At 43.3% G+C, this 25699-nt stretch overlaps 1 protein-coding gene across 2 annotated transcripts in view; it reads left to right on the top strand.

The window, feature by feature from the left end:
• The window catches only part of LOC140726121 (exocyst complex component 6B-like), an 835898-nt gene that overhangs the window by 434777 nt on the left and 375422 nt on the right, over positions 1 to 25699 (top strand). The gene's annotated exons all lie outside the window — the stretch shown is intronic.

Below are 25699 nucleotides of genomic sequence, written 5' to 3'. Positions count from 1 at the left end.
TTAGACCATTCTCTGTAAACTCTGGAGACTGTTGTGCAGGAAAATCCCAGGAGATCAGCAGATTTTGAGACACTTAAATCACCCTGTCTGGTACCAACAATCATTCACAGTCAAAGTCTCTTTGATCACATTTCTTCCCCATTCTGATGTTTGGTCTGAACAACAGCTGAACCTCCTGATCATGTCTGCATGCTTTTATGCACTGAGTTTACTGCCACATGATTAGCTGCTGAGATGGCATTCATAGCAAAAGGATTTGAGTACAGGAGCAGGGAGGTTCTACTGCAGTTGTACAAGGCCTTGGTGAGACCACACCTGGAGTATTGTGTGCAGTTTTGGTCCCCTAATCTGAGGAAAGACATTCTTGCCATAGAGGGAGTACAAAGAAGGTTCACCAGATTGATTCCTGGGATGGCAGGACTTTCATATGAAGAAAGACTGGATCGACTAGGCTTATACTCACTGGAATTTAGAAGATTGAGGGGGAATCTTATTGAAAAGTATAAAATTCTAAAGGGATTGGACAGGCTAGATGCAGGAAGATTGTTTCCGATGTTGGGGAAGTCCAGAACAAGGGGTCACAGTTTAAGGATAAAGGGGAAGCCTTTTAGGACCGAGATGAGGAAAAACTTCTTCACACAGAGAGTGGTGAATCTGTGGAATTCTCTGCCACAGGAAACAGTTGAGGCCGGTTCATTGGCTATATTTAAGAGGAAGTTAGATATGGCCCTTGTGGCTAAAGGGATCAGGGGGTATGGAGAGAAAGCAGGTACAGGGTTTTGAGTTGGATGATCAGCCATGATCATACTGAATGGTGGTGCAGGCTCGAAGGACCGAATGGCCTACTCCTGCACCTATTTTCTGTGTTCCTATGTTTCTATGTTTGCATTAATGAGCATGTGGACAGGTATATTGCATCTGAGTGTATATATCGCATCTAACCAAGGAACAATTGATGGCATAGTGTAGGAAGACCTTTACCTTGTACTGATCATGCTGTGTATTTACTTTTAAAATGTTTGATAAAGCACTCTTAGAGGAAGCTATTCGTTCTCTGTGCCATGAAAGTAGATGAGGGGACAGTGCAGACAACTTTTCCCTGTATCTGAAGTCTGCTGTATCTTACATGGAAATGTTTGCAGGACTTTGTTAAAGGGGCTTAGGTTTATGTGATGTAAAATTAAGTTCAAGTTTAATTGTCATTGAACCACACATGAACACCCCTAAAAACTTGCAAGTGAAACAGTGTTAATCCGGGACCAAGGTACAAAACGCAGTACCAGCAGTCATACACAGCACAAGGCACATAGAACACATATGAGATAGCAGTAAGCATAGAGTCACACAAAAAGATATAGTCAAAGTCACTGAGGTTGTGAATGTTGCTGAAGTCTACAGTTTAATACAATACAACTTGTCTTCACTGGAAGACAGCACTGACTTCAGCATGGATGCCGCGCCACACTGCCTCTGCCACCAACTTTGATGCATCTTTCTTGGACGGCTATAAATAGGCAACACTGTGGCTTGGGGCCTAGTCTTCCACTGAGCGAACACTGGAGAGCTGCACCAATATTTGCCTGGACACAGCGCCACACCACTTCCAGCCTCTGATGCCTCTCTCCTGGGCAGCTGAAAGAGTGGCTTGAGGCCTAATCCTTGCTATGACCAAAATTAAAGTAACTTACAAGATGCTGGAGAAACTCAGCAGGTCAGGCAGCATTTGGATTTCCAGCACCTGTATTATCTCTTATATTTATTTATGATTAAAGATTAAATTAAATTTTTATTTGTCATATGTACATCAAACCTTACAGTGCAATGTGTCTTTGTGTCAATGACCAATGTAATCTGAGGAAGTGCTGGAGATAGCCTGCAAGTGTCACCATGCTCTGCACCAACATAGCATGTTCGAACTTACTAACCCTAAACTGTACATCTTTGAAATTTGGGAGGAAACCAGCATACCCAGAGGAAACCCACACAGTAGTGGGAGAAGGTATAAACTCCTTACAGATAGTGGCAGGAACTGAACCCCGATCGTGATCACTGGTGCTCCAGAGCATTGTACTAGCCGCTACACTGCTGTGTTGTCCACTGATGTATCTGTCCTGGTATGTGTTATTGGATAGTTTAGAGCAGGGCTTCCCAGTCTGGGGTCCACAGACTCCTTGGTTAATGGTAGGGGTTGCAATCTCACTCAGGGTTGCATAAGGTGACATATATGTACTTTGATAATAGATTTACTTTGTACTTTAAGCTTTGAATGTTACTCCATATACTATCCCTATGTTGGATATTTTTGGATTGATATAGAGCTTAACATATAGGTATGTTTTGCCGGTCCCTGCCAACCAAGGTGCCTATACAAGTTAGTTTCGCATACCAGCAATTGCTCCATATCCTTCAAAAACTTTCCTATCTAAATACCCGTACAAGTATCTCTTAATACTGCCCCTAACCTTCTTGACATACAAGTGTGTGGTGTTGACAGTGAGCACTTGGATTGAAAAATGTCCATTTATCCAGCAGTAACACACTTCATCTTGAACTCATAATTCACCCGAAGGTAACCCGTGGGTTTCTATGCAGGACTCTATGATCCAACTTCTGAGGTCGCACAGAGTATAGATTCCTTCGGTCCCCTGGAGTATAGATTCCTTTGGTCCCCCTCCTGAATCCTATTGGAGAAGAAAATGAAATGCGTATTGTTGTTGGTGGGATTGTATAACAGCACGACCAAGGGTATCGCCATGAAGATCGGCTTGATTGGAACATGAGAAGGCAGCCTTGTTCATCCTATTAGACTATTTTTTTTGTCTGTGCTTTTGACATTTTAACTACATCTAGGTCAAATGAGATTCATTTGGGACAAGTAATTCAACAGCGTCTCTGCTAGTGACAGGTGATGTGTATACTTAAAATTTCCCAGCAAACTGGTGATGCTTTTGATCTCCGTTTTGCTTAAATGCCAGAATTTTGTATTACAAAAGCTGATGGTTGGTGTACTTTCTCAGATGGTGTGATGCTTAGGGTTGGAACCGTCCTCTGGTGGTGTCCTAATCACTTTCCGGGTGGACGAGTGTGAATCCATCTGGGATGTAGACTTCTGTTCACTCTGCCATGTTGATGGCACTCTCCTGGGCAACATCATGGAAACCTGCCACCCCTCCATGGACTCTATTGTTCTCATTCCTTATTCAGAATCAGAAACACCGGTATTATCACCGGTATGTGTTGTGAAATCTGTTAACAAAGACTAAGGGTGGGACTACAACCAGAGGTCATGGGTTAAGGGTGAAAGGTGAGACGTTTAAAGGAAACTTCTTCACTCAGAGGGTGACGAAAGTGTGTAACAAGCTACCAGTGCAAATGGTGCATGCAAGCTCGATTTCAACATTTAAGAGAAGTTTGGATATGTACATGGATGTTAGGGGTATAGAGGGCTATGGTCCGGCGCAGGTCAATGGGAGTAAGCAGCTTAAATGGTTCAGCATGAACTCGATGGGCTGAAGGGCCTGTGTCTGTGCTGTACTTTTCTATTACTCTATGACTCTACAACTGCACCCGCCCTGGACATTCTCTCTTCTCCCCCTTCCATTGGCAGAAGATACAAAAGTTTGAAAGCACATGCCACTAGGATCAAGGACAGCTTCTGTCCAATTGTTATAAAACTACTGAACGGTCCCCTATCGTGATAAGGTGAACTCTTGACCTCATAATCTTCCTTTTTATAACCTTGCATCTTATTATGTACTAGCAGTTGTCTCTCTTCATAACAGTGGGGTAGAAGCAGGCCCTTGAGCCTGGTGGTACATGCTTACAGGTTTTTGTATCTTCTGCCCGATGAGTGGTGGGCAAAGAGAAAATGTATTGGTGGATGGGATCTTTGAATATGTTGGCTGCCTTAGTGGGGCAGTGTGAAGTGTAGACAGAGTCCATGGAGAGGAGGCTACTTTCTGTGATGTGCTGAGCCATGTCTCTGTCTCTGTACAGTTTCTGGCAGTTTCGAGCAGAACAGTTGCCTTCCCAAGCCTTGGGACCCACATCATCAGGTTCAGAAACACTTATTACCTCTCAGCACAATAATTCCATTTGGCCCATTGGGTTTGCTGCACCATTTCATTATGGCTGATCCAATTTTTCTCTCAGCCCTAATCTCCTGCCTTCTCCCCATATCTCTTCATGCCCTGACCAATTAAGAATCTATCTACCTCTGCCTTAAATATACCCAGTGACTTGGCCTCCACAGCTGCCTGTGGCAACAAATTCCACAGATTACACTTTCTAGCTAAAGAAATACTTCCTCATCTCCATTCTAAAAGAATGCCCCTCAATTCCGAGGCTGTGTCCTCTGGTCTTAGAATTTCTACCATAGGAAACATCCTCTCCACATCTACTCTGTCAATGACTTTCATCATTTGATAGGTTTCAGTGAGGTCACCCCTCATGCTGAATTCCAGCGAATATGACAAGCTATTCAATCCTGGAATCATTTTCATGAACTTCCTTTGAACCCTCTCCAGTGTCAGCACATCCTTTCTAAGATAAGAGGTCCAAAACTGCTCACAATACTCCAAGTGAGGCCTTACCAGTATCTTATAAAGTTTCAATATTACATCCTTGGTTTTATATTCTAGTCCTCTTGAAGGGAATGCTAACATCGCATTTGTCTTCCTCACTACAGACTCACCCTGCAAATTAACCTTTAGGGAATCCAGCACAAGGACTCCCAAGACCTTTTGCACCTCAGTTTTTTGTATTTTCTCTCCAGTTAGAGTATAGTCAACCCTTTCATTTCTTCTACCAAAGGACATGCACTTCCCCATATTGTATTCCATCTGCCATTCCTTTGCCTATTCTCCTAATCTGTCTGTCCTCCTACAGCCTCTCTACTTTCTCAAAACTACTTGTTCCTCCGCCTATCTTTATATTGTCTGCAAACTTTGCAACAAACCCATCAATTCCATCAGCCAAATCATTGACAAGTAATGTCAGAAGAATCGGTCCCAATATAAATTCCTGTGGAACACCACTAGTCACTGGCAGTCAACCAGAAACGCCTCCCTTTATTCCCACTGTTAGCCTCCTGCCAATCAGCCACTACTTTATCAATGCTAGAGTCTTTCCTGTAATACCATGGGTTTGTAGTTTGTTAAGCAGCCTCATGTGTGTCACTTGTCAAAGGACTTCTGAATATCCAAGTACACATCATTAAGCAATTCCCCTTTGTCAATCCCACTTGTTATTTCTTCAATAAATTCCAACAGATTTGTCAGGCAAGATTTTCCCATGTTGACTATGGCCTATTTTATCATGTGCCTCCAAGTAACCTGAGACATCATCCTTAATTGATCTTTCCAACCACTGAGGTCAGACTAACTGGCCTATAGTTTCCTTTTGTCTGCCTCTCTCTCTTCTTGAAGAGTGGAACCATTCTGGAACCATTTCAGAATCTAGTGATTCTAGAAAGATGATTACTAATCCCTCCATGATCTCTTCAGCCAGTTCTTTCAGAACTCTGGGTGTACACCACCTTCAGACCTTTCAGTTTCCCAAGAACCTTATTTCTAGTTGTGATAACTTCACACACTTCATGCCCTCTGACACCTGGAACTCCCACCATACTGCCGGTGTCTTCCACTGTGAAGAGTGAAGCAAAATACTTATTCAGTTCATCCACTATTTTGTTGTTCCCCATTACTACCTCTCCACATAGTTTTCCAGTGGTCCGATATCCACTCTCACCTCTCCTTTACAGTTTATGTATCTGAAGAAACTTTTGGTACACTCTGTAATATTATTGGTTAGCTACATTTGTATTCCATCTTTAACTTCTTAATGACTTTTTTACTTGCATTCTGTTGGTTTTTAAAAGCTTCCCAATTCTCTAACTTCCCACTAATTTTTACAATAGAACATAAGAAATAGGCGCAGGAGCAGGCCCATCAAGCCTGCTCTTCCATTCAATAAGATAATGGCTGCTCTAACCATGGGCTCCTCTCTACCTACCTGTCTTTTACCTATTATATGCTTTTGCTCTATTATATGCCCTCTCTTTGGCTTTTATGTTGGGTTTGAATTTTCTTGTTAGCCATGGTTGTGTCATCTTTCCTTTAGAATATCTCTTCCTCTTTGGGATGTATATATCCTGTGTCTTCCAAATTACTTCCAGAAATTCCATCCGTTGCTGCACTGCCATCATTCCTGCCAGTGTTGTTTTCCAATTAATTCTAACCAACTCCTCTCTCATGCCTCTGTAATTCCCTTTACTCCACTGTAATACTGATACATCTGACTTTAGCTTCTCCTTTTCAAATTTCAGGGTGAATTTGATCATATTATAATCACTTTCCCCTAAGGGTTCTTTCACCTTAAGCTTTCTAATCAATTCTGTTTCATTGCACACCACCAAATCTGGAAAAGCTGATCCTTTAATGGGCTCAACCATGAGCTGCTCTAAGAAGCCATCTCGTTGGCATTCTAGAAATTCCCTCTCTTGGGATCCAGCATCAACCTGATAGTCCCAATGTACTTGTACATTGAAGTCCCCCATGACTATTGTAACATTGTCCCTTTGGAATGCATTTTCTATCTCCCATTTGTAACTTGTAAGCCACATCCTTACTACTGTTTGGGGGGGGAGGGGTGGTCTGTATACAACTCCCATCAAGTTTATTTCACCCTTGCGGTTCCTTAGCTCTATCCACAATGATTCAACACCTTCCAACCCTATGTCACCTCTTTCTAATGATTTGTTTTCATTTTTTACCAACAGAGTAATGCCGCCCCCTCTGCCTTCCTGCCTTTCCTTTCGATGCAATGTGTATCCTTGGACATTAAACTCCCAGCTATAATCTTTCAACCACAATTCAGTGATGCCCACACATCATACCTGCCAATCTGCAACTGTGCTGCTAGTTCAATACAGGTGTTAAAAGTCAATAGAAACTAGTAGCTGACAACTGATGATACTTGGAAGTACCTCAAACTCACCTAGTTGGTGTGTGTTCCTTCTGTTACACCCTGATCTTGTTTTGGTATGCCAAATGGCTGTGGTCCCCTGCTGTGAAAAGGGAAGCAATGATTTTCAAAGACTTTCTTTTTAGTGGCCTGTCTTTCTCGGTTTGACTGCAAGTTATCTATAAACAATTCATGCCTGGACATAGTTTTTTTCTCTTTCCTTTACTGCAACTTCCACATTATCTCCTGATGAATGCTAACAGCCCAAAACACCGACCATTTATTCCTCTATGTAGATGCTGTCTGACCTGCTAAGTTCCTCCAGCATTTTGTGTGTGTTGGTCTGGATTTTCAGCCTCTGCAGAATCACTTGTGTTTGTGTTATGTGTAGAATTCCATGAGGGGAACCTCACAGCGTTCTGTTGAAGTTGTTTTAACTTGTTTTCTCTGTCTCTCTCTATCTCTCCCTCTGGTTTTGAGTGCACTAGGTCACTCAATGTATAAATTCAGCCAGATCTCCAGCACTGTACTGAGTGCAGCCTTGCCAGAGGTGATGTCCTTTGAACTAAACATTTACACCATATGCTTGTTCTCGAGGACTTTGCAAATCCCATATTGCTTCAAAAGAGGAAAAGTGAGTTCTCTGTGTTCTGGCCAAGACTCATCTCTGATCCAAGAACACTAAAAACAAAGTAACTAGCTGTCCAACCCACTGCTGATCTGGGACATGGGCTCTGCAGAAATTGGCTCCTGCACTTGTCTCTAGACCAATTGTATTTACACTTCACAAAAGTGATGTATAGTGATTCTAGTGCATCCCTCGAATGCCCTGTGATTCTGTGTAAACATGCAATTTTTTTAATTATAAGACCATAAGGCAGAGGAGCAGAATTAGGCCATTTAGTCTATCAAGTCTGCTATGCCATTTCATCCTGGCTAGTTTATTATCGCTCTCAACCCCATTCTCCTGCTTTCGACCCATAACCTTTGACATCCTGGTTAATCAAGAACCTATCAACTTACGCTTTAACCACATTCAATGAATTCTCCTGCATCACCATCTGTGGTAATGAATTCCACAGATTCACTAGTAAAGAAATTCTTCCTCATCTCTGTTCTAAGTGGATGTCCCTCTATTCTGAGGCTGTGTCCTATGGTCCTAGAATCTCCCACTATAGGAAACATCCTCTCTATATCCACTCTACTTAGGCCTTTGTATTCGATAGGTTTCAATGAGACCCCCCTCAATCTTCTAAACTCCTGCGTGTACATGCCGAGAGCCTTCAAATACTCCTCACACGTTAACCCTTTCATTTATGGAATCATATGCTAGCCCTTTCAAAATGAATGCTAACATGCATTTTCCTTACAAACAGCTGGCTCAACATTCATGTTAACCTTTAGGGAATCCTGCAGTACTCCCAAATCTTTTTGTACCTCTGGCTTTATTCCTTCTACCAAAGTGCATGGCCATACCACTTCATTGTCCATTCTCCCAATCCGCCAAAGTCTTTCTGCAGGCTCTCTGTTTCCTCAACACCACCTGCCCTTCCTTGGCATCGTCTGCAAACTTGGCCACAAAGCCATCTATTCCATCATCAAATCATTAACATACGTTGTGAAATTTGTTGTTTTGTGGAAGCAGTATAGTGCAATACATAAAAATATTATTAAAATTTACAATGAGAAATATATAAAATGAATGACTCAAATAGAAATAGAACAAAATAGTGAGGTAGTATTTGGGTTCATGGACTGTTCAGAAATATGATGGCGGAGGGCTGTCAGGATTATTCAATGAGTTTATAGCCATACATCTCCAAAGGTCCTGGCTACCAAGAGTGAATCAGAAACAAGTTTATTATCACTGACATGTATCATGAAATTTGTTGTTTTGTGGAATGCGGGCAACTAGGCCTGTGGTTGACATGGACCAGTTGGACAAAGGAACTGTTTTTGTGCTGTCTTGTTCTATGACTCTATGACGGGATCCCAAAAGCGGGAATTTGCTGAATGCCTACAGGATGGCTTTGTAGAGCATTTGTGGCTGAGCCCGCTCGGGGAAGGCCAGTTCTGGATTGGGTGTTAGATAATGACCCAGATTTGATTAGTGGGTTTAGGGCAGTGGTTGATTTGTAAGGCAATAGGGAGAGAAGGCCAGGGGAGGAGAAGCCCAGATGGATGAGTAGGTGCTATCAGTGGGTAGGAGGTTTTCCGAGGCACCCCGAGTTTGGCAATGTCTGTGGATTGTGGTGGTCCTGATGAAGGGTCTCGGTCTAAAACATCGACTGTTTATTCCTCTCCATGGATGCTGTCTGACCTGCTGAATTCTTTAGTTACTCGGTGATACAGAGTGGAATGGGCCTTTCTGGCTTATTTAGCTACACTGCCCAACAACCCACCCCTTTAACCTTGGGCTAATCTCAGGACAACTTATAATAACCAATTAACTGACTAATCGGTATGTGGGAGGAAACTGTTTCACCCAGAGGAAACCCACCTGCACACGGGAAGAATGCACAAACTTTCTTACGGAGGATGCTGGAATTGAATTAAGCTCTCTGATGCCTCAAGTTTTAATAATGCACTACCTGCTACACTACCGTGGCGAGTTCCTCCAGCATTTTGTGTGTGTTGTTGTGGATTTCCAGCACCTGCAGAATCTCTCGTGTTTATGCCTAGATCCATACACAGAACAGTGACTGCATCTTCAGATATGGGGAGTAATTCTCTGAGGAGTGTGCTGAGTAGATTTGTGCCAATCCTTCAGCTATAAAGATCTTTCCATATTATAAAGCTGCCTCTCCATTTCTCAGGGAAGGTGCCAGGTGGGGAGGACGACCCGTGCTTTGCTTCAAAAATGCTGCAGTGTTTTGCATTCGTGGACGCAAGAGGTGTTGGAAATCTGGAGTAAGACACACAAAAGAATGGAAGAAACTATAACTGTATAGGAACTGAGCATCCATAGTGAAAATGAGGCAATCCAGGCCAGGGAACTGAAAGTTGTTGAAACTTCCTAATAAAGGGTCATAGCCTGAAATGTCGACTCTCTACTCCTTACCATAAATGCTCCCTGACCTGCTGAGTACCTCCAGCATTTTGTGTAGCTCTGAATTCCCGGCATCTGCAAAATCTCTTGTGTTGATGTGGCATGAAGCTCTTTCCCTGATATAAAGCTGCCTCTCCATTTCTCGGGGAAGGTGCCGAGTGGGGAGGACTGCTTGTGTTAGGCTCCATAAATCCTGCACAGCGATTCGCATTCATCGTTTTACTAGAGGGGCTGGCTGCGTTTCACTGATGGAAATGTCTACAGCTATGTATCAAGGGAATCTCCTCACTGAAGCAGTGTTGAACTTTTAGTATGTTTGAATCTGGCTGCCCGAAAAATATTCCTAGAACCATCGCAGGATGTTGGAACTGAGAGAGACAGCTCCTGTCATTTTCATGGCCGGCCTCATTGTGACCTGTGCACGGTGATCGAGTTACAGTCTGTTTAAAGAACTGAATTCTCTTACTTTTCTCCTTGGTCTTAATGATTGTGTTATGTAATCGCTGTGTAATTGTCTCGAACCCACTGTTTATGTAAGTGCTACAATGAATGACATTGATATATACTGACTGCTTCACAGAGCAGTGAGACCATTGCGATCGGCTGTTCAGATTACCTGCCAGGATCCAGGGACAGTTTCACTGTGGACCCCAAGAAGGCTGGGCCATTTTCACAGCCTGCCCAGGGGTAACCTGGGGCTGTTCTATGCATCAGCACCGAAAACACAGGAGGATATTTGCGGGACAGGCAGCTTAGGGTTATACAGCATAGAAACAGGCCCTTCTGCCCACCTGGCCCATGCTGACAAATATTCCTATCTAAACTAGTCCCGTTGTCTGTGCTTGGCACTGATCAGTCTACGCTTTTCCATAAGACCGCACGACATGTGATGAGGATTTAGGCCATTGGAATCTGTTCCGTCATTTGATCATGGCTGATTTATTTTCCCTCTCAACCCCAATCTTCTGCCTTTTCCCCATAACCTCTGACGTCCTGATTAATCATGAACCTACTCTTTAAATATACCCAATGACTTGGCCTCGTCAGCCATCTGTGGCAATGAATTCCACAGATTCGCCACCCTCTGGCTAAATAAGTTTCTCCTCATCTCTGTTCTATATGCATGTCCCTCTATTCTGAGGCTGTGCCCTCTGATCCTAGACACTCCCCCCACTGGAAACATCCTTTCTACATCCACTCTATCTAGGCTTTTCAATATTGAATATTGTCTAAACTCCATCGAGTACCAGCCCAGAACCTTCAAATGGTCCTTGTATATGAACCCTTTCATTCCTGGGATCATTCTCGTGAACCTCCTTTGGACCCTCTCCAGTGCCAGCACATCTTTTCTTAGATAAGGGGTCCAAAACTGCTCATAGTACTCCAAATGTGGTTTGACCAATGCCTTATACATCTTCGGCATTACATCCTTGATTTTCTATTCTAGTCCTCTTGAAATGAATTCCAACATTGCATTTGCTTTCCTTGCCACTGACTTAGTCTGTAATTTAACCTTTAGGGAATCCTGCAAGAGGACTCCCAAGTCCTTTTGCACCTCTGATTTCAGAATTTGCTCCCTGCTTAGAAAATTATCTACGCCTTAAGTGTTAAGCTGTGAAGTGTTACACTAACCGTGATACTATGGTAGAAAATAGTCTACACCTTAAGTGTTAAAGTGGTAAAGCGTTACACTAACCACTTTGCTACCATTCCCATCTCTTATACTCAGCGCCTTAGCCTGAGAGGGTATGCCCTCATCACTACCCTGTATCTACGTCACTGCTCTCAGCAAGTGTTTCCATGTCCCATTATCCTTTGTCACTGTTGAAGATGAGCTGGCAATCTGTTTGTGTCCTCAGTTACAATCTTGTGGGCTGATTACACAACTTGAAAGCTTCATTTTGGCAATCCTGAGTGGTGTGAAGATGACTGCCTTTTCAAGGACATTTTTCTGAGATGAGACATTAATCCGAATTTCCAAACGATCTTACGCTGCCATCTGGGACTTCAGGGTTTTGCTGGTGCCGTGGACAATTCGATGACTCTGACATTCTTTTCTTTTGATTATTGTGGAATCCATTGAGTGAGTGTAATTTGGTTACCACGTCAGCCTGTGTAACAACTGAACGAACCTAAATAATTAATCTGATATTGCAGTGTTTATTTATTTATTTTGAGATACGGTACGGTAACAGATCCTCTGGACCAACAAGCCCGCCCAATTGCACCCATGCGACCTATTACCTACTAACTGGTACGTCTTTGGAACGTAGGAGGAATCCGGAGCACCCAGAGGAAACCCATGCAGTCACAGGGAGAACATACAAACTTTTTATAGACAGTGGCGGGAATTGAACCCCGATTGCTGGCGCTGTTGAGTGCTAACTGCTGCTCTACCATGCTTCCCCATGTGCTTAGGGTATAGTACCAGGCTGCCAGGGGAAGCAGAGCCAATAGCGTTGAAGAGGTATTTAGGCTGACGTGTGACCAGGCAGGAAATGCACGGATGCAGAGCAGGTACAGACCGATGGGATTGGCTGGATTGCCATCATGGTCGATACAGAAGTAGCAGGCTAGTGTCCTGTTCCTGTGCTTGACTGTTCTACTTCATGAAGTATCTAACCCACCCTCTTTATGGACTGTTTGACCCTCTCCCATCAGGGATTTTCCTCAAGCAACTTTTCTTCAATCAACACCTCCACCCACTAAAACACCACTACTACTTTATCATTTCCTGTCAGTCACCTTGTGTACAGACACTCCTGTACCTAGTGTCACTTTATGAATGTACAGTCAATCTATGTGTATAATCTATGTATCTTATGAGTTTATATTTATTGTGTTTTTTAATATTGAGTTCTTTATTTTGCTGTGTTATTTTTTTCCTGAAGGTTGTCATAGCTCGTGGAGGTAGTGGGGGTAACTATTAAATGCTCCCAATGGTGTGCGCCTCAAATAGCCTCCGACAACCAAATCCGACTCTTGGCCTTCACGTGTGGCTTAGCTACTAAGCCTGACAGAACCGTTTCTACTGACAGGAGTAGGGGCAAAGGCAGGTTACTGGCACCTTAAAACCAGTCGCTTTGGGCAGATGGGGCTTGTCAACCATGGTTCGCAGCTCATCTTTGAGAAGGAGAACTCTGATCTCAAATCTCTGCTGCCATGTGACTAGACTCACTAATGGAGAAGGCTTTGGGAGTAAACTCCAAGGAAAAATCTGAAACTGGAGCCCCTAAGGTAGTCCTGCTTTGAGTTCAACACTGACTGGCACCTGCTGCGATGCCACTGGAGTCAAATTGTATCAGTCTCTGCCGTTCTTTTGGATTCATCAACTCCATGGAGAGGACGAGCCTGCTACATGGGAACAGCTCGCTCTCCATATCGTACAGCTCTGGTTTACTGGCTTGTGTTTCAGCTGGGACACAAATCCATGGTCAACCCTGACCAACAGAGAGGCTAATTTTCATGCTGCATTGGATTCGGAGTAAAAATTATTTCATTCTCCCATACACTTGTATACTGGAAATGACATTAAACAATCCGGAATCTCAGATCTTGAAAAGTAGGGTTGTTATCTAACACCTTGTTGTCTCTCCTTGCTGTAGATCCACAGTATACATCCCTGCCCAAACAAAATGAAGTTTGTGCTTCATCTCCCTTTATCCAAGTATCATTCTAGTTTTCGTTCACTGAATAATCTTGTGTGGACACGAATGTTAGGCCTTAAGTTAGGTCCACATGTCCACTGTGACCCCCCCTCAACAGGCAGAATCTTGGGGCTTTGGATCTCCCAGTCAGTTTTCAGCAACTTTCTTCAATTTACACAAAATGCTGGAGGAACTCAGCAGGTCAGGCAGTGTCTATGAAGAGGAATAAACAGTTGATACTTTGAGTCTGGTCTATTGAGTAACTCCAGAATTTTGTGTTGCTCTGGATTTCCAGCATCTGCAGACTGTCTTGTATTTATATTTCTCTAATTTAGTCATTCTTCCGGATCTGGATAAGTGCAGATTTATTGCCAAACTCTTGATTTTTTTTTCATTTAAAAGTCAATGGCGTTGGACGTTATTAATCAAACACAACATTTTTTCTGAACATCGTTTTGAAGCATTTGGGATGCTACAACAATCAAATAGCTTTGAGTCATTTAAGAGAATTTCAGATAGCCACATGGTTCAAAGTTCAAGGTACATTTACTAAGTATATGTGCAGTATACAACCCGGAGGTTCATCTTCCGGCAGACAGCCGTGGAAAGAAACAACACGGAACCCATTCAAAGAAAACATCAAATACCTAATGTGCAAAACAGAACGAATCGTGCAAATGGTGAAAGACAAGCGAATAAAACACAGAATCTTAAACATCAAACCGCAAAGTCCTTGAAACAGTAGGAATGTTCAGTGCAGTTCATTGACTGGATGAGTCCGCCTGATCAAAAATTGCAAGAAATAGCAATAAAAACTGTATAACCAGAAACAGATATGACATGAATTGCAGAGTCCTTTAAAATGAGTCTGGTCCACAAACCGTGCTGATCAGACCTTGCTCCTGCACCTTCCTCCAGCAGCAGAAAGAGAGACCGTTTGAAGGCAGGCAGCTGGAACTCAACACTCACCTGCCTTTCGCTCTCTTCCACATTGATTTCAATCTTTGTTGACACTCTAATCGGTGAAATTGATGAGTAATAGAACCAAATAAGGGGTCCCACCTCTCCGTTCTCAACCACGCCAAACGCCCTCGGAGATAGGAAGAAATGTCAGGTTGCTCAGTCAGCCCAAAACACTATCAAAATGTAGTCATAGTGGTGCTAGAAAGTTTGTGAACCCTGTAGAATTTACTCTGTTTCTGTGTAAATATGACCTTAAATGTGATCAGATCTTCACGTAAGTCCTAAAACTAGATAAAGAAAACACAATTAAATAAATAATACAAAAAGCATTATACTTGTTCATTTATTTAATGAGAAAAATGATACAATATTACATGTATTCGTTGGAAAAAGTATGTGAACATTTGCTTTCAGTAACTGATGTGACCTTGTACAGCAATAAGTTCAACCAAAAGTTTCCAGTAACTGTTGATCAGTCCTGCACGTCGTCTTGGAGGAATTTCAGGCCGTTCCTCCTTATGAAACTGCTTCAACTCTGGGATGTTGGGCCTCCTTGCATGAACTGCTTGCTTCAGGTCCTCCACAACTTTTCTATAGGATGAAGGTCAGGACTTCCACTTGGCCATTCCAAAACACGGATTTTCTTCTTTTTAAAGCATTCTGTTGTCATAGAACCATAGAAAATAGGTGCAGGAGTAGGCCATTCGGCCCTTTGAGCCAGCACCGCCATTCAGTATGATCATGGCTGATCATCCAACTCAGAACCCTGTACCTGCTTTCTCTGCATACCCCCAATTTGTCGATTTACGCTTGTCATTTGGATCATTGTCTTGTTTATTTAACCAAATTCTACTAAGCTTCAGTCGATGGACTACTGTGACATTCTCCTGTAAAATATTTCAATACAATTTTGAATTCGTTGTTCCCCCAACTGTGCAGGTCCCGAGGCAGCAAAGCAGCCCCAAACTGCGATGCTCCTTGCACCATGCTTCACAGTTGGGATGAGATTTTGCATCCCTACAGTTCTTCTACTAAGGTCCTCTGAAAGTTGTTTTGATGGAGACGTCGTGCACATAATCAGATCTTTCTTGAGAAGAGCAGGCTCTGTCAGTAACTTGACTTTGTGTGTGTGTTTTTATAGGGCAGGGTACCTCTACAACCCACACCTCCAATCTCATCTGATCGATTGGAACACCTGACTCCAAATAGCTTCTGCAGAAGGCATTACCCCAGAGGTTCACAAACTTTTTCCAAGAAATACAAGTATTATTGGATCATTTTTACCATAAATAAATGAACAATTTAATTGTTTTTGTGTTATTTATTTAATTGGGTTCTCTTTATCCAGTTTTAGGACTTCAAAGGTTCAAAGCTCCAATTTAATGTCAGAGAAATGTATACAATATACATCCTGAAATGCGTGTTCTTTGCAAACATCCACAAAAACACTCTTTGCAAGAATCCACAAAAACAGAGAAGTGCCCCAAAGAATGAACGACAGATAATCGTAAGAACCCCAAAGTGCCCCCCCAGCTCCCCTCCCTCCCGCGCGTAAGCAGCAGTAAGCAACAATTGCCCCACTTCCCCCACTGGCAAAAAAAAGCAAGCATTGGCGCAGTCACCAAGCACTCAAGTGTGAGCAAAGCAACAGCAAAGATTCAGACTTGCAGTTTCTCCAAGGACTTTGCGTTGCACCTGGCATTCGACATACCGCAGATTCTCTCTCTCCCTAATAAGGGAGAAAAATGTGTCTCCATTTTCCCAGTGAGCGGGGAGACATAACAAACAACTCGCTGGTTTATTATGTTGAACAGTCCGTTATGTCGCTTTTTTCGTGCACTGTGCCTGAAGATCACCAAGATCCCAGGTCTTCAGGTCCACAGCAGATAACCCATATCCTGGTCCCCCCACCACCCAACGACACCCGGACACCTGGAATTTGAGCTGGACAATGGCCAGTCCTGAAACCCTGAGAACAGGCCCCTTTCCTGCAAAGAACTGAAGTCAGCGTGTAACTCCAGGTCAGGGTCTTCAAAAGAACCCTGAAAGGGAAAAGTAAAGATATTAAAGATGGAAATAGAGCTTTTTCTGATGATACAAGCAAAGGAGTTGTCATTTAGCACCATCTTAACCTTGCTTACATGAAGATCTGATCACATATTTATGCAGAAATAGAGAAAAATTTACAGCATTCACAAACTTTCTAGCATCACTCTACAGGCTCCAATCGCACTCAAATTAATAGTAGCAGTATGCTTAAAATAATAAGAAGAAGTAGTTTTGTGAACTGTCTGTGGGACATTGCCATTAGTCGCGTTGGTAGCTGGCACCATTTTGCAGCATGATAGAAGAAAGGAGGGCTATGTGGGAGGGAAGAAGGGTTAGATTGATCTTGGAGTAAGTTAAAAGGTCGTCACAACATCGTGGGCAGAAAAGCAAGTACTGAGCTGTACTGCTCTAATTTCTATGGCCATATAAATCCAAAATGGGAGAGATGCACTTTTGCAGGTACACATACTGCCTGCTGACGTTTAGGGCAGCAATGAAGGTCGTCCATCTCTGTTTGTCTTGGTCTTGGTGGTGTTCAGGGTTTTCTTCATCATGTCAGAAGCTCCTTCTTGGTTTTCACCACTGTCAGTCATACAAGTACTGGGTGGAGTCTCAGGAATGCCATCATAGAGTCATAGAGAAGTACAGCACAAGATCAGACCCTTTGGGCCATCTAGTCCATGACAAAACCATTTAAACTGCCTACTCTCATCGACCTGCACTGGGACCATAGCCCTCCATACCTCTACTATCCATGTATCTATCCAAACTTCTATTAACCAGTGAAATTAAGCTCATAAGCCATCGCACTCAGATGTAGGATTCTTCACTGCTGTTTCCACAATAGTTTGTTTTACCAGTCAGGGTTGTTAGCCCTGAAATGAACCCCTGAACCTGGAGGACCAGTGGACCACTCTTAGTCTGGCCTCTACCCTTTAACTTGTTTGGCATGAGTGACACTACCAAGAGCCCTGACTCCAGCCAACTTAGCTCTCTGGCTCATTGAGGCACACAGGCCTCCAAACCACGACAAGTTTGTGGTCCTCTTGGAAGCTTGCAAGTGTAGGGTGAGTTTATTATGATCAAAGTTTTTGTAGTTGGCATTAATCTGCCAGTCCAAATGTCAACCTCCTGTATTCGGGTGCTAACAAAACTGGTGCTACAGACAGCAAGAAATATAGGATATTGATCAGAGTGAAAGTTTGACAGAGCAGTGGCAAGTGATATTTAATCCCAACAGGTGATGCATTTTGGAATAGTGCTTTTTTCCCAGGGAGGGGCTACTAAAAACAAGAGGGCATATGTTGAGGATCAGATGCGAGTGATGTGAAACAGGTGTCAGGGGGAATTCTTCACCCTGTGGTGCATGTTTGGAATGAGCTGCCAGAAATAGTATTCGAGGCAGCCACTTATTCATTCATTCATTTTGTGCCGTGTTGTATAATATGGGCCATCATGGTCTTGTCTGTGATTGTCCTTGGGAAATTTTTTTGCAGAAGTGGTTTGCCATTGCCTTTTGGGCAGCGTCTTTACAAGGTGGGTGACCCTACCCATTATCAATACTCTTCAGAGATTGTCTGCCTAGCGTCAGTCATTACCAGCACTTAAGATGTGCACCAGCCCCTCAGACGACCATTCACCACCTGCTCCTGTGGCTTCACATGACCCTGATCGGGGGTGGGGGGCGGGGGTTGGTGTAAATCAAGTGCTACACCTTGCCCAAGGATGACCTGCAGGCTAGCAGAGGGAAGGAGTGCCTTACACCTCCTTTGGTAGAGACATATCTCCACCCCACCACCTGGCACCTTAACAATGTTTAAAATCCAGTTAGATAGGAGAGAGGTAGAGGCCCGTGGCCAAACACAAACAGATGGGACTCACTTACTGGGCAACACAGTCAGCATGAACAAGTTGGGCTTTAGGGCCTGTTTCCATGGAGTGTGACTCAATAATCATCAGGACAGGCAGCTTCTGTGGAGTGAGAGCAACACACACAAAGTGCTGGAGGGTAATGCCCTCCCCTTTCGCCATTCCCCACCCCCTTTTCTTTCTTCCATGGCCTTCTGCCCTCTTGTATCAGACTTCCCATTCTCCACCTTCTCCTTCACCAATTTCCCAGCTCTTTACTTCATCCCTTTCCCTTCAGGTTTCACCTATCATCTTGTGTTTCTTTCTCCCTATCCCACCATTACAGACATTTACACCACACGCTGCATCCGCAAAGCAAACAGCATTATGAAGGACCCCACGTACCCCTCAAACTCTTCTTCCTCCTGCCGTCTGGGAAAAGACACCGAAGCATTCAGGCTCTCACGATCAGACTATGTAACAGTTTCTTCCCCCAAGCTATCAGATTCCTCACTACCCAGAGCCTGAACTGACACCTTGCCCTATTGTCCTGTTTATTATTTATTGTAATGCCTGCACTGTTTTGTGCACTTTATGCAGTCCTGGGTAGGTCTGTACTCTAGTTTTTTTCTGTGTTGTTTTTCATGTAGTTCAGTCTAGTTTTTGTACTGTGTCATGTAACACCATGGTCCTGAAAAAACGTTGTCTCACTTTTACTGTGTACTGTACCAGCAGTTATGGTCGAAATGACAATAAAAGTGACTTGACTTGACTTGACTTGACCTTTTAAATCTACTCCTCAGGACTTTTACTGTCCAGTCCTGCCGAAGGGTCCCCGACCGAAACGTCGACTGTACTCTTTTCCATAGACTCTGCCTGGCCTGCTGAGTTCCTCCAGCATTTTGTGTGCGATGCTTGGATTTCCAGCTTCTGCAGATTTTCCCTTGTTTCTGTGGAGTGAGAAGCAGTTTTTGGTCAAATATAAGACCATAAGATATCGGAACAGAATTAGGACATTTGGCCCATTGAGTTTGCTCCACCATTTCATCATGGCTGATTCATTTTCCCTCTCAGCCCCAATCCCTCTGTTTCTCCCCATATCCCTTCCTGCCCTGACTAATCAAAAATCTATGAACCTCTGCCTTAGTTATACCCAATGACGGCCTCCACAGCAGCCTGTGGCAACGAATTCTACATATAAACCGCTCTCTGGCTAAAGGAATTCCACCTCATTTCTGTTCCAAAAAGACACCCCTCTAATCTGAGGCTGTGCCCTCTGGTCTTAGACTCCCCCACCACGGGAAACATCCTCTCCACGTCCACTCTATTGAGGCCTTTCAACATTCAATTGGTTTCAATGAGGTCCCCTCTCATTCTTCTGAATTTTAATGAATATAGGCCCAGAGTTATCAAACGTTCTTCATTAGACAAGCCTTTCAATCTTGGAATCATTTTCGTGCACCTCCGTTGAAACCACTCCAATGTCTTTCATTGGAGCTCCCAGTGATTACAAAGTGACTAGATTTTTGTTTTAAATCATTTAAGATTATGAATGAATTTAAATTTTCCAGTTGCTGTGGTTGGATCTGAACTCGTGTCTCAGGTTTACTTTTGCTGCTACTGTGGCCTCAACAGGGGATTGCTGTGAGACTAATTTGTAATTCAATTCAAGTTGCAGGGCACAGGTAGTAGAGTCACTGTTTCACAGCCACAGCCACCCGAGTTGAGTCCTGACCCTGGGCACTGGCTGTGTGGAGTTTGCGTGTTCTTCCTGTGACTGTGCGGGTTTCCCCCAGGCACTCAGGTTTCCTCCCACATCCCCAAAGGTGTGCGGGTTGGCGGTTTAATCAGCTGCCGTAGATTAGTGTGTAAGCCATGGAGTTTGAGGGAAGTTTTGGGATTGCAGGAAGGAAAGGTTACAGCGAAAATTAATCCTTGTGGTGCGCTTTGGACATGATGGGCTGAATGGCCACTTCCCATGTCATCAGGAAAAATGGTAAAAGCGATCGGACCCCTCTGCCTTCGTGGGTGGATATAAGTGACCCTGCAGCAGCATAACAGATCAGATTGGATTAATTTATTTATCATCTGTACGTCGAAACATACAGTGCAATGCACCATTGGCGTAAATAACCAACACAGCTGAAGATATTCTGGGAGCCTGCAGACGCGAAGCCTGGAGCTGTGGGCCTGCTCTGGCTGCTGTGGTCTTTGTGTCTGTGGTTTCCACGAGGTTTTATTCCGGTGTGTGATGAACTGAGGCTGAGGCTGTTGGCCTGCTGAGGGCTTTGTGTCTACAGACTCGCTTTCCTTCTGAATTCTGTTTGCTTTCTTTTATCGTTCGCATGATTTGTTTCCTTTTCTCTCTCTCTCTCCCTGCGCATTGGGTGTCTGTTGGATTCTTTTAATGGGTTCTTTTGGGTTCTTGTTTTCTGGCTGGCTGTAAGGAGATCAGTCTGAAAGTTGTGTAATGTAGATATACTTTGATAATAAATGTACTTTGAACTTTGAAGATCGAGCAATCACACGTTCTGGCACCAACATAGCATGCCCACAATGGGACAATCTGGAGGGGGCTCCAGGCCTCCAGTCTCCTGTCTCCAGGCTCCGGTCATCAGGATAGTGGCTAGAGTTCCATTGACCCTGGGAATACTAGCTGAACATGTCAATATTTTTCTGTTTTTAAGTAAATCTCTGCTTGATAAAATGGATTTGATATCTCAACCTTCAGGGGGCAGCTAGCACAATGTTTTACGGTGCCAGTGATCAGTGATTATCGTTCAGTTCCTGCCAAACTCTGGAAGGAATTTATATGTTCTCCTCATGATTGTGTGGGTTCCCTCTGGGTGTCCAGGACTCTTACCATGGTCCAACCATGGGTTAGGGTTAGGTTTGGTTAAGTTGTGGACATACTATGTTGGCATCAGTAGCATAGTGATATATGCGGGCTGTCTCCAGCACATCACTGGACTGTGTTGTCATTGATACAAGTGAGGCATTTCACTGTATTTTTTGATGTACATGTGACAAATAAAGCTAATCTTATCTTTTCAACTTTTAAAAAGAAACAATTTCTTCCACTGCCTTCAGTGTTCATTCTCCTTGGAGAAAATGAAAACATTCTTTGTGGAGCATTCTCGTAATCAGCCATCACTCTCTGGGTTTGGTGCAGCATCCTCTCATATTATACAAACACTACTGCGAACTGTCAGGTGTGCAGAAAAGGACATTTGACTTGTATGCGTCCAGGACAAAGAAGCAGGCAGGAAAAATTATTGTGGACACAACCTACCCTGCAAACTGCCTTTTCCAAAAGCTCCCGCCTGGGAAGTGCTATACGGCTATTAATACAAAACTTAACACCATCTTAAAAATTTCTTCTGCCAGGCATTTACTCTGATCAACCATTTTCATTGACCCCCTCATCTGCTCTATCAGACACTGCACTGTAGACACTTTAAGCACTATTTATAATGCTGTTTACAGGATGGTATTTATGTATTTATACACATTTTATTCCATATCTGTACTTTAACCTCGAAGTTGTTTGTATAATACTTCATTCTGTATAATTGTTGAATGCCGCTAGTTTTTGTTGCATGTCACACCCTGACCAACACATGACAGCAAATTCCTAATCCATGTTAAATTATATGGCGAATAAAGTTCATCCTGGATCCTTGATCACATTCCAATTAAATTTATCTTTTTTTAACAAGACTGGCAGGAAAATTGGAGAGACACTGCTGATGTAATATTTTTTTTTGCTGGACCCCTTCAACCCCAGGATAGGATCAAGTGTGGGATGGTCTGAGTGACACCTGCTCTGAGAGTACTGGATAGAGAGAGGGAGTGGGGCGAGAGAAAGTGAGAGAGAGAAAGAGAGGAAAAAAAGAATCAGGAGCACTCAGACAGCACTCAAAAAGAACTTTGTATTAAATTGTCAACTCGTGGGGATTCCAGAGGAGCTAACGGCACAATAGCGCCAGATAGACTTACGCACAATCCTTGTAAGCGGACAATGGGGGATGCAAGCTTCAACACAGCACACCAGCTGAAGGTACAATGGTGCTGTAACTGAGATCACAATTAGACACTTCACTGGCAGTTTATCATGATCTCTCGTCCAATTTACAGGGTGGAAAGGTTGAGCCCGCACAAAGACGGAGCTCAGACAAGCTAGAAAATACTGTATTGAGACTGCTTCACAGATGATTAAGTCACACACAGCAAAGCTGATAAGTCTCTCCTCACCCACCATCCCACCCACCAACCACCCCCTTCACTTTGACTTCTTTTCATATGGAATAGGCAGGCAAATAAAGGAAAAGAGGAGCACGAGGGAAGAGTTGAATCCTTGTAACAAAATAAGATGTAAATTGAAATAATTGAATTGGTTTATTATTGTCACATATACCAAGGTGCAGTCAAAACCTTGTTTTGTACGCTGTCTATACAGATTGTATCATTGCAACTGTACACCAAAATAGTCCAAAGTTCAAAGTAAATTTATATCAATATACGCATGTATGTCACCATATACAACACTGATATTCATTTTCCTGTGGGCATACTCAGCAAATCTATAGAAACTTAACTATAACAAAATCAATGAAAGATCAACCAGAGTGCAAAAGACAACAAACTGTGCAAATGCAAATATAAATAAATAACGAGAACATGAGATAACAGGGTAGAGTCTTTAAAGTGAGGTGTGTTATATAGGACTAGATGTTACTATCCCTTATCTGCACTCCTGAGACATGCTGCATAGACTCTGCGGGGTGGCCAAGTGAGTGGTGGCATCTTCTGGGTTATCAAGTGGGTGCCCTCTTTCCTCAGTGTTTCGCTGATAGGCCCATGACACCTCCAGAGTGTTCAGCAGTGAATCCCAGCATCCCGGGCTCACCCCCAGATGCCATTCGCTCACTTGGGGGCCCAGATGGAATCCTTTCTCTTTATCCAGAGTCACTGGCTACCCTTTTCAGCAGCTCTGGAAAGGTCTTTGACTGCTTGTCAGTGTGTCTTCCCTCGCACTCCCAACTCCCGGAGTCACCTTGATGTTGATGTGGCTACAAGTCCTCTGCAGCCTACTTCGACTGGTCGCACCCTTGCTCTCCAGCCATGTTGCTGAACATCGGCTGCAAGCTCAGCGTACCTTAGCTTCTTGTGCTTGTAGGCCTCCTCCACTGCATCCCCCCAGGGCACTGTAAACTGGATGATCTAAACGAGATGGAGTCTGGTCTGAGGTTAGTTTCTGCAATTTCAGTTGGGAAGCTGAGCCTCTGGCCTAAGATCATTATTTGTGGAAACTTCTCAATGATAGGGCAAGTGAGTGTAAGTTATGCCCTTTTATTCAAGAATCTGATGGCTGAGGGGTAATTACTGTTCGTGAACCTGGTGATGCAGGCCCTGAGGCTCCTGATGGCAAGTCAAATCTCTTACTATCTTTCCTTTCAGTTAGTCCTGACAAAGGGTCTCGGCCCGAAACGTCGACCGTGCTTCTCCTTATAGATGCTGCCTGACCTGCTGCGTTCCACCAGCATTTTGTGTGTGTTGTTTGAATTTCCAGCATCTGCAGATTTCCTCGTGTTTGCTCAACATTTCAGGAACAGCTTCTTCCCTTCCACCGTCAGATTTCTGAATGGACAATGAACCCCTGAACACGACCTCGCTATTTTGTTTCGTTTTTTGCCCTCTTATTTTGCACTACTTTTTAAAATATATATTTCTTATTGTAATTTTCTTATTATTATGGATTTCAATGTACTGCTGCTGCAAAAAAAAACCAAAATTTGATGACATATGTCTGTGAAATTGATTCTGATTTTGATTTGCCTGCAATTGGCGCATATCCAAATTCTAATTCTGATTTTTATATCCCGCTAAACCAGGGATTCCCAACCTTGATTAATGGTAGGGGTCCACAGCATAAAAAGAAGTCGGGAACCCCTGCTCTAAACCTTTTCTCTCCATGTATCTATACCTGTGCAAATGTCTACTTCCGCTTGCTCCATATACTCGCCCCTTCAATATGAGAAACCTGCCCCTCTGGAGCCTTTTAAAATTTCCCCTCTCACTTTAAGCCCTATGCTCTCAAATTTTAGACTCCCTTACCCTCTACCCAGGGGAAATAGTCTGTGATCATCCACACTATCTATACCTCTCATTATTTTATAAATTTCTATGAGATGGCCGCCCTCAGTCTCCTTTGCAGCAAGGTAAACAGACCCAGCCAAGTCTAGAACCTTCTCATAACTCAAACCCTCCAGCCCCGACAACATTTCTTCACCCCTTCCGTAGCTTAATCATGTCCTTTCTATACCGTGGCTATAGGGGAGTAGTAGACACTCACCACAACCTTCCCCACAGACCACATTAGGATCCGATTCCCTGTTTTCCATTTGAGCAGAAGCACTTTGCTTTGATCAGCATCATCCTCGGATTCAGAATCAGCTTTAATATCACTGGCATATGTCTTGAAATTTGTTGTTATGCAGCAGTATATTGCAATACAGTAAAAACTGTAAATTACAATAAGTATATATAAAATTTAAATAAGTAGTGCCAAAAGGGAAAGGAAAGGTAGTGCGGTAGTGTTCATGTGTTCAATGTCTACTCAGAAGGGAAGAAGCTATTTCTGAATCATTGAGTGTTTGCTTTCAGGCTCCTGTACCTCCTCCCTGATGGTAACATGTCCTGGTAATGATAAGATGAAGGTACATAGTGTATTAGATTATAATAAAAAAGAAACTGGGCCTTGGCGCAGCTAGTCTGTGCTGAACTATTATTCTTCCTAGTCCTGTTGACCTGCACCTGGAACATAGCCCTCCATTCATACCCCTCCTATCCATGTACCTATCAAACTTCTCTTAAATGGTACGATCGAATTTGCATCCACCACTTCCGCTGGCTGGTCATTCTACACTTGTACCACCCTCTGAGTGAAGAAGCTCCCCCTCTGATTCTCTCTAAATATTTCACTTTCATAGAAGAAGAGGTATGGGAAAAGTGTGCTCAGTGGTAGGATCCTGTTGGAGATGATGATAGTTATGGGGAAGCCATCAATGTTCCAACCCAACCTACTCTTCTACTCGTCAACCTACAGTACTGTGCAAAAGGCTTAGGCACATATATAGCCAAGTTGTCTAAGACCTTTGCACAGTACTGTAGTAATTTT

This window comes from Hemitrygon akajei, chromosome 4 (genome assembly GCF_048418815.1).
Source record: "Hemitrygon akajei chromosome 4, sHemAka1.3, whole genome shotgun sequence".
NCBI classification, from domain to species: domain Eukaryota; kingdom Metazoa; phylum Chordata; class Chondrichthyes; order Myliobatiformes; family Dasyatidae; genus Hemitrygon; species Hemitrygon akajei.
The sequence above is the reverse complement of the archived record's forward strand: the minus strand, read 5'-3'. Positions and strand labels throughout refer to the sequence as shown.